Here is a 9,846-nt window from a genome sequence, read left to right as displayed (position 1 = left end):
TCATCAGATAAGATATTAATAAGCTCATTTTCTAAAACTACTTGTGGATGCCTGCTCCTTTACCCATGCATCTCCTCCAGCAGATTTTCACGGCAAATTTTCGGACGCTAAATGATCATGTCATGACCCTCTTCAAACTCACTTTTACCAGATTGATGCTTCGTAGGCTTCTGACTGTACTATTTAGGCGAAGTTATGAATTTTGAACACTTGACGTCACTTATTTGATTTATTTATTTCGTTGCTTCTCTACATTAAAAATAGTTACTGCCGCCATCACCAGTATTTCAAAAAATTCTCACCGACCATGCTTCTAACTGCCATAACATAAAAGCTGGCAAATTATTGCAATTTGAGAGAAACAATATGAGACTTCGCATACTTCTAGATTCATGTATCAATGTTAGATGCTGTTATTGAACGTCAACGTCGAGGACTTTTTTTCGTTGCGTGAGGATTTTTTTTCTTGCGTAATTTAGTAATGTGAAACCTATTAGCGAGTTAATAATATTTTTTTACAGTTATATACTTTAATGTCTGTAAGTGCGTAACTCGTCTCACTTTTAACTCGATTTCGAATAAGTTTTAAAGTAATTAATAGTTATTGTTGACGGTTTTCCGAATTAAAACTAAATGCAGCAAAATTGTAATCTTTTGCTGTTTTATACTCTTATAACAAAAGGTTTAAAAAGAACTCGACATTTTTAAAAAAATTTAAATTAGTTTTGGAATAATTAAATTTTATAAGTTTTGATGTTTTCTGAACTATTAACAGTAAATGCGATTTTTTTTTATATCGTTAGCAGTTTTGACGCAGCAATTCAAATATTTTCCTTTCACTTAAAATATATAATTTGGGATTATTTTAATGAGGGGGCTCGACTCCCTAATTATTCTATTTCTATTTGGTATTTGACGAGATTTACTGATGACCAAATTATTTGTGTAATGAAAAACTGCCGTCGTCACTTTTTTCATTTTTCGAATATTTAGTAAGAGAAATTGTTAAACATTCCATTGACTTAACATAATAATTTGATTTTGGTGATAGCAAATCTAGTTAGCTGTTAGTAATCTTGGTTTTATGATAATTTAGACTTACGAAAAAAATGCTTGTTCGTCGATATTATATCACACAAATCAAACTTATTTCTTATCTGCATGCACATGCACTTTTTTTAAAAAAATTTCTACTGATATCGAAATAAAAATTTCAATAATAACTGGAAACAAAAGTTTATTAATTGTCATCAGCACATCAATGATTATCGGATAGTTTATACATGATTAAATTAATTAGATGTAAATATGATTGTGAACATTATAAATCAAATTTATGAAGTAAAAAATAAATCACCAAAACATAAATATTAACTGTAAAAAAATAAAATCTTCCGCATAGAATGGGAAAATTTGGCAACTGTGCTATTCATAATTAATATTTCCTTAGAGTCACTGCTGCTGCCTTTTTATTATTTAATATTGCCTTTTATTATTATTTAAGGATAGTCGCAGGAACTTTTATGATTTGATCAAATTAAGAATTTGATTCAGCGAAAGGGGAATTTCCCCTTCCGAAAGAACTAAGTTAGTGGCACCCCTGCTCCTCCCCCCTCACAATTATTTATTCCATCCTCCCAACCGAAAATTAGCTTCCTTAAGCACACTTGTTTACCGTGTTTCTGTTCTAATAGTTATCTATCTTAAATAGGTATGAAAATAAAGTGCTTCTTTACTTGGGCTTTTCCCTCTATCATCACTCCTGTAGAAACTCTCCAAATTGAACCTAACAATTTGATTGTTTTACCATATTGTACGAAAATCAGTTCCGGTATCGCTAAGATTTCGAATAAATTTGAGTTTAAAGTCATTTTATCCCCTGTAAATGAACTAAATTTTACCAATTTTATTACCTTTATTAAAAGCTGCTGTATGTATAAAAATTTTGTATCAATATCGTCTTGCGTATATTTGACTAACTAAACGTACCCTTAAGCATTCGACTTAAAGAACACGAAAGATGCATTCAATGTAAGGATATTAACTGATTTACTATCGCTCTATAGAGTTAGAATTGGGTATACTATCGCCTACGTCACAGGTTGTGTTATTCCTACTAAATTCAACCAGTGAACGGCATTTTCTGCGAGCCTGACATCAAGCCACAAATAAACAAACGGATTGCTCGATCTTTTAAATAGCTGCTCGCCAGATTATATTGTATTAAATAGAAAAGTTCGTTTTGTAATAATTGATTTTGTTGTTTCATCTAAGTAAGTTAAAGTTTTTAGTAAACATATTTAAAACTCAGTTTATTAATTAAATTAAAAGTTTTTTTTTCTCTTCTGACAACGTGAGACATCAAACCAATTAAACTTAACGGACATCATTCTATAGAATCCATATTTTAAAATAAATCAACGTTTTTAAATCAAATTAAATTAGCGCATGTAAAATTTTAAGCAACAACCACTATCTTCCATTCATTTAGCATTGCACGGTAGTGTATGTTATTCCTACTAAAATTTGTGATGTGGAAGTAGTTGTGTGTTTTTTATATTATACCCAATTCAAAGCCCAGGTTTGATTTCTCTTTTACTGAAATCATTTAACACTACTCTTCACCTTCAGAACTTTAGAAGTCACTATATATTTTGAAAAATTCTAATAATTTAGCTATAATCTTCAATAACAACAATAACAATAATCTTTGGAGTATCTCCACCGTTTCCCTATTGTATTTGGAAATCCATTTTAATTTAATCTGTTGCCCCCTGTGGTGGGGTTCCTGTTAAATCCCCTCACACCTGTTTCTTATCGCTTCCTCTGTTATTTTCCCTTTCAAACTTGTTCCTTTGTCCCTATTGGTTAAACTACTTAACCCAGTTGTTTGCCTGTTTACATCTCTACCTTCATTGGACGTTTAGGCACTGAGGAAGGATCTTGTGTATGGAACTGAAAAACGACTATAGTATGTCAATTTTGTGCTCTTTCATTTGCGCTTTACTCAAGTTATGTTTTTCTTAAAGATAGTGATATTTTAAAGAAGTTAACACTTGCATGATTGGTGGATTTTTTTGAATTTCAGTTTCTAACAGAGAAATGAATCAATTAAAAAGATGGTGAAGGAAATAAAAGGTAAGATTAACATTACTCCTGCATTAATATCATATATGTGTATATTTTTTATTGTACTTTTTCATTTCTGCAGTTAACGAATTAATAACGAGTATAAAGAAAATGAACTAATAATAACCAGTAACTGTTGAATAAAAAATAATTTTATTTCATTTATATGGGTGCAGTTTGATGGAGCGTTTCATGTGTTGACACAATTCGCAATTGTTGTAATTTTCTTATACTATTAGTTAACGTTAATGTCGAATTTAGTGATTGCAAACGAAAGCACAAAATAACATAATTATGATGAATCATTTTGGCTGTGTGAAAAGTTTTGCTCCTTCTCATCACTTTAATTTTTGATACAGTTTTCAAACATCTCTTCAGTTTGATCTTAAAATGCTAAATTAAAATCTGTGACCTCTGTTGTATGTTGATAACTTCTATTGACTAGGTCTCCGAGTCTTAGAAAATTTTCATTTGTTCACTTGCTTGTGCATTATAGTGCTTATTTGCGTATCATTATGTTTTTTTTCTGTTAGAGTATCAGTTGTTGTTTATTGCTTACTTGAGTATTATTATGTTTATTGATTGATTGAGCATTATTATGTTTACTGCTTGCTAGCGTATTTAAATAGGTATCGTAGCTCAATAAAAAAGTAGCCTCTTTTATTGTTTTTCTTTTTGGAAATCCTAAAGTGTCCAGAATTTTTCCAAACTCGCCTTTATTTAATTTAAATGTATTCAGGATTATGACTATGCAAAATGATTACCATTCAGAATTACCATTCATTCCTTAGAACATTTCAAATGTAATGTAAATCATAAGATGTACTGTCAATCCATTTATTACAAACCATGAAGAATATAATTTCTGTATTTTATTGAGTCTTAAACTCCCTGAAATTCTCTATGCCAAAAGGATGTTAATCTTATAATGAATTGGAATGAAATGTATATTATTTCGTGAAATTTTATTATGTGTATTAATTTTTTCATGTTGGCTGTCCATTTTCTATGTGTTAAGATTCCCTTTTGCTCCTCCGTATAATATTATTAAGTGTTGTATAGTGTTATTATGAGGTTATGGGCATTTATATAATTTTTTATTAATTATTTCTAAAAAACTCTTTGCGGACAAGACATGTTTTGTTTTGTTATTTCATGTGAGTTATTTAAATTAATTAATTTAAGCGTTAACTAATTTTAGATTACAAAGCAATGTAGCATAATTTAATATCTTTTAAAGACCCCCATGAAAGTTTTTAAACTAGCGAGAAATAAATTGTTTATAATAAGGGTAAATATTTCTAAAAGAATAGCGTTCCTTAGTTAACAGAGTTCAACTGTTGGATGAATAAACCTTCATCTTGTGACAATATGAATTGAAATTTTTTCTGTTGCCCCACAGATAACTTCAATATGTATTTTCTTGAAAGATATCTTTTTTTTTTCTTTAAAGATTATAAGTTATTTCCTAAAATAAATATCTAGATTTACCCATTTCTATTAATGAATGTTGAAACAAGTGAAAACTATTTTTCATTTGCTTTAAAAGACTGTACAAACTAAGGTAAACAACGTTTAGGAGCGCAACGTTTGTGCTCCTAAACGTTGTTTACCTTAGTTTGTATTTTAGCACAAAGGTCGCCCACTTGTGTATTTATTAAAAGACAGTGTAGTCTGTATTTTGAATAAGTTTGTTCCCGAAATAAAAATGTAAGAGAAGGTGTTTTACTAAATCACACACGTAATGTAATTTGATTTATGATTTCCTTTTCTGTCGAATTCTTAACACATATTTATTCGTTAGGCATAATACTATAATCTTATAAACGCTTTTGTGAAATATATTTAGATATATTTTTTATTTATAACATTAATAATTTAATTTGCAACTACCAAATACTAATTATTCATTAAAGAAAGAAGCCTTCACTGCCTAATTTTTCTGCTTTTCTACATATTTGTAGAGAAATCTCATAAATTTTAATTTTGGTTTTCCCACACTTGCTTTTAGTTGGTCAGTTTTTTCGTTTATTGTTAATTTTTTTTATTTATTTTTACAATTTGAAACTGGAGAAAACATAGAAATTTCTACACTTTCTGAGCACTGCACTTTTGGAAAATATAATCACTCATACATGTAAATAGAATTGTGTATGCATTCTTCATATTCACGATAAGTCAACCGTGCTTCACCAAAGATAGATTTATATAGATATAAATAATTTCTCAACAATTTTTATTATAACAATTGAAAACATATTTGTTAAGAAACTTGATCTTTTTCAATATTCATTAAAGTATTTACGATTCGATTCTTAAAATGTCGGAGCATGAACTTAAAACTGTTTTGTTAATGCATATTTTTGTTTTAAAACGTAATATTTTTAGGTTATAAGCTATAATTCTTTTTATTTGTGATATTGTAAAAAAAAATTAGAATACTTCGGGCAGGTTTTCTACGACCTGGAAAAACTAAATGAGTGATAGCTAAGATGTTTCAAGATTATTGAAGAATGCTTAAATTTTGTCTCTCATTTGTGATTTACGAAATTATTTTCGGGTCATTTTTTGCTCCCATATATATTTCCTTTAAATTAAATACTTATTGATAGCTGAAATTATCTAGATATATCTCACTATTGTTACAACTTCAAAAAAAATATAGAGCGTGGGAACTTGGTTAAAATGTACTTAATTCTCTGCTAATTTTTTTTATATAACAGTAAGTTATACAAAAAACATCTCATTTAAAAAAAAAAAGAATTTACCCTTGGGCGCCATTTGATTCCATGTTTATTCGCAAGGTAGGGTAGCCTGAACGAAATTGGTGACTAATGCATTTTGAGTGGCATCTATAATTTTAGCCTTTCTCAATTACAATCTGATATTTTTTTTATAGTTAAATATAAAAGGTAAAAAAAAGCTCTGAGAATTGAACTCGATCGTAATTCCCCCCATTCTCGCCGATGCTTTCAATAATCAAAGGAAATCCTATTTTGCCTTATAGCTTATTCTTTACATTTCTGTTTTTTAGTTTTATTGAGAGTTTTTGTTCGTGTTTAGAAAGTCATGTAAAAGTTCACGAGAATGATCGCGCAATTGTGATCGTAAACCATATGAGTTAACGGTGAAAGTGATGCAAAATCGAACTAAGGTGGTCGAAATCAAATAGTGATTGCTCATATGCGCAATTCGAGCAAATATAATGAAAGATTTGTATTTTGCACACAGTGGAAGAATTTTTGTGTTAGATTTGAGTTTTCAGGTTTTTTCATTTAAATTCTTAAGAGTCTCTCGCTAAATTTCAAGTTTTTGCAAAGTTGCGTCCTAATTTATAAATTTTCAAAAGAAAGAAATAATAAATAAAGAAATAACTTTTCTAAAGTGTAAATGTAAATTCTCCGATTATATACAAATTTAATTGTAAAAACATAATACTTTGAAAGTACACACTTCCTCGTTTAAAGGTTATTTGTTATTTCCAGTCCTCTCTAATTGCATGAAGAAGAAGTACTAAATATAAAAAAATATTTATTTTTAAGAAATATTTCTCCAGCTAGAATTGAATTATCAGTTAAGAAGATAAGAATACAATAGGGGGTCACTTACATTGTTAATTTGTTACCCTAAACAGTGAAGACTTGTAGTCTCCTCCCGGTGCGCTATTACAGTTGATAAGAAAGAGTTTTCAAAACCACGTAATGCTCTTTTTCGCCTTTTTTTCACTTTTTTTTCTATTTGCGCTGAATAATTCCTATTTATCCATTCTTTTTCTCTCTGGAAATTTTCATTTTATACGCTCGTACTTGATTTCAGAAGTTACAAAAAATAAAAACAATTAATGTAAGAAAATAAAAGTGTGAGATTTGATGCTGCCAGCTATAAAGTTAATATTTTTATCAAAATTTTTAAAAAATATAAACGCTTAAGAGAAATTAGCACTATTTCTAATTTTTACCGTTATATGATAGAGGGTGTTCTTTATAAATTTTTTAACAATGGAAATTAAATCTAAACAAAATGGGCTGAAAAGAGTTATGAGCATTTTATAAACAAAATGATATTTTTTAGTCGACTGTTTAGATGAAAGAAGCTATAATGATTGGGAAATAATTACAGGGGTTGGTTAGCGAAGCGTTAGTGTAAAAAGTCTTCTAGTAATTAAGAGAAGTTGCTGTTTCTTTTGAAATTCCTTAAAGCCAAAGGCATGTTGATTTCGTTAAAATGTAAGACAAATTGCTTCACGTGTATGTATTTTAGCTAAAGAAAGACAAATTAAAACCTAATTAATAATTTATCTTTTTAAAATTTTAAATTAAATCAAATCGTTATGAACAGAATTATTTTACTTAATTTTTTAGACTACCCGATTTCTTAGGATTTGAAAGTAAAATACTGTATTTTTAAAACATTATCAGCGTACAGAATTATATAGAAGAAATATATCATTACAATTAATAAGTAGACACAATTGCTGTTAGTAAAACAACATTGATGTAATTTTAAATTTCACGAAAGACAAACAGTTGCATTAAAATAGAGACATTATTTACTCTTTGTATTCATAAATTTGAACAAAATGATTCATAGTTGAAATGTATTAAGTAAATTTTTAACTGTCAAGATGATTTTTACATTGCAGTTTTAAATTAAAAGTAACATTAAGAATTTTTATAATATTCAGATATTTTGTTTGGTAATTGCTCGTTCTTAGTTATAAAATTTTTCTAACTGCAAATCATTAAATTTTACGGTGATAGCGGATTGCGCTAATGGTTTTCAAAAGCATGGCGGACTGCGCTGCTAACATCTAATCCCCCATTAAGAAAGGTTGGTGGGCTGCTTCAATCATGCAGTAAAGCAATTTCTAATAGAAACGTCGTCTCGCCAGTATTTTTCGCCAGAAGCTAGTGTGCTGTCAATAAGCAGTGCTGCCAGGTGCTGATAACCGTTCACCCCCAGATGGCGTTGTGAAATCCCCTAAAAATTTTTAAAAAACCCCAAAATTTTTAACTTATTGTATAAGTATTAAAAAATAGTACAAAAGTTAAATAATGTGTAGAAAACGTTGCCTTAATATTTTTTAATATTTTATTATCAGCAAATTTATCTTTTTTACATTTAAATCGTTACATTATCTTTAATTTCTACTAAAATATTTAAAATATTTTTTTCAATACTTTTTGACTTGCACATTTTTTCATAAATATTTTATTAGCAACGATATAGTCTTTTTTAATATTTTGATTCTAACATTATCCTTAAATTCTTGATAAAGTATCCAACATATTTTCGTCAATACTTTCTGATTTGTATGTGTTTTCGCTGTTAAACGTTTTTAACTTAGAAGAAGTAAATACAAAATCCTTTACCTTTAAACTGCTTTTCGTGTTCCCAATCTTTCTTGTACTTTTGTGCGTACTTCTTTTTTTCTTTATCCTTTGGCATTATTTTTAAACCATGCACATAAAAATTTTTAAATAATTTGAATTCAAATTCTCGAAACGTACTGGTTGATCGAGATAAGTAATAACCTACTACATTCAACGAAGGGGTAACGGTCTAAAATTATATCTCAATCTTTTTGTTTTGGATTAACATATTGATTTTCATATTACCATCTCACACGTTCAGTTATAGAATTGGATATTAGAAGGTAACCAAAATGAAGCGAGTAATATTCACAAATAACCCTAAAACAAACCCCTAAAAACCAATTCCCCTAAAATACCCACTGAAGATAAATAAATCTCCCTAAATTTAGGGGGAAAACCCCTAATCTGTAGTAGAGTATTTTAGTTAGAGATTTAGTGTGGCAGAATTGTTCTGGGAATCAGGGGGGGGGGCGTGTAGCACTACAATTTTTAGTGCTTTATTTTCACATTGATATTACAGTTTAATGGCTTATTTTCTCGACTCCCAATTCCAACAGAGTGGAACTTAAGTCTTATCACTTGTCCCATTTACAAGAAATGAGGCACGATAGATTGTTTCAACTATATCTTGAACTAAAATATCTTGTTCCTCGTGTTGAGAAAACTATTTGAGAATACCAATGAGAGAATCGAAGTGAACAAATATTTAATAAAAGTCAAATCCCAGAGATATGAAACAACGAAATTTTGAAACAGCAAACCATTTTATAAATAGAGGTTTTCTATTCGGGGCCATCAGAAATCTCACCATTCTTTGAAAGCTTGCACGATTCATACAAGTTACATTGAACGATACCAGATTAAAGGTTCGAGTTCAGAACAATCTCCCAGAATCCATCGAAATAAAAAATATGTTGTGAAGCAGAGTGATTCTCCGTCCTTTTCAGGGCAGAGAAATATGAAAACTCCAATATCACCTTAACAGGAGGGAATATCTTCAAGAAGTTAACTTAAATTTTCACTTTAACATCGAAACGTTATTTGAATTTTGTTATCGAAAAAGATATTTGAATCCAAAACACCAGCTATGCTTAGACAGACCTTTTTTAAACTTAGAAAGGCAAAGACAGCAAACTTAGTAATGAAAGGAAGAATAAATTTATGGCATGTAAAGAAGCTTTTTGTACTTCCCTGTCTGAAAATTGAATTGCATAAATTTGATAAAGTTGTACTCTTTAAGTTCATATTGGGAACGCTTCCTCGTCAGCAGTTAAGAAGTCACTTCTTTGTTTAATATCTTTGTGAAGGAAACAAAAACTGTTTAGGGCTGTTCAATTAGTAA

Source organism: Parasteatoda tepidariorum, chromosome 5, assembly GCF_982258835.1.
Source record: "Parasteatoda tepidariorum strain Cologne lab strain chromosome 5, Ptep-v5.0, whole genome shotgun sequence".
Taxonomy (NCBI): Eukaryota; Metazoa; Arthropoda; class Arachnida; order Araneae; family Theridiidae; genus Parasteatoda; species Parasteatoda tepidariorum.
The sequence above is the reverse complement of the archived record's forward strand: the minus strand, read 5'-3'. Positions refer to the sequence as shown.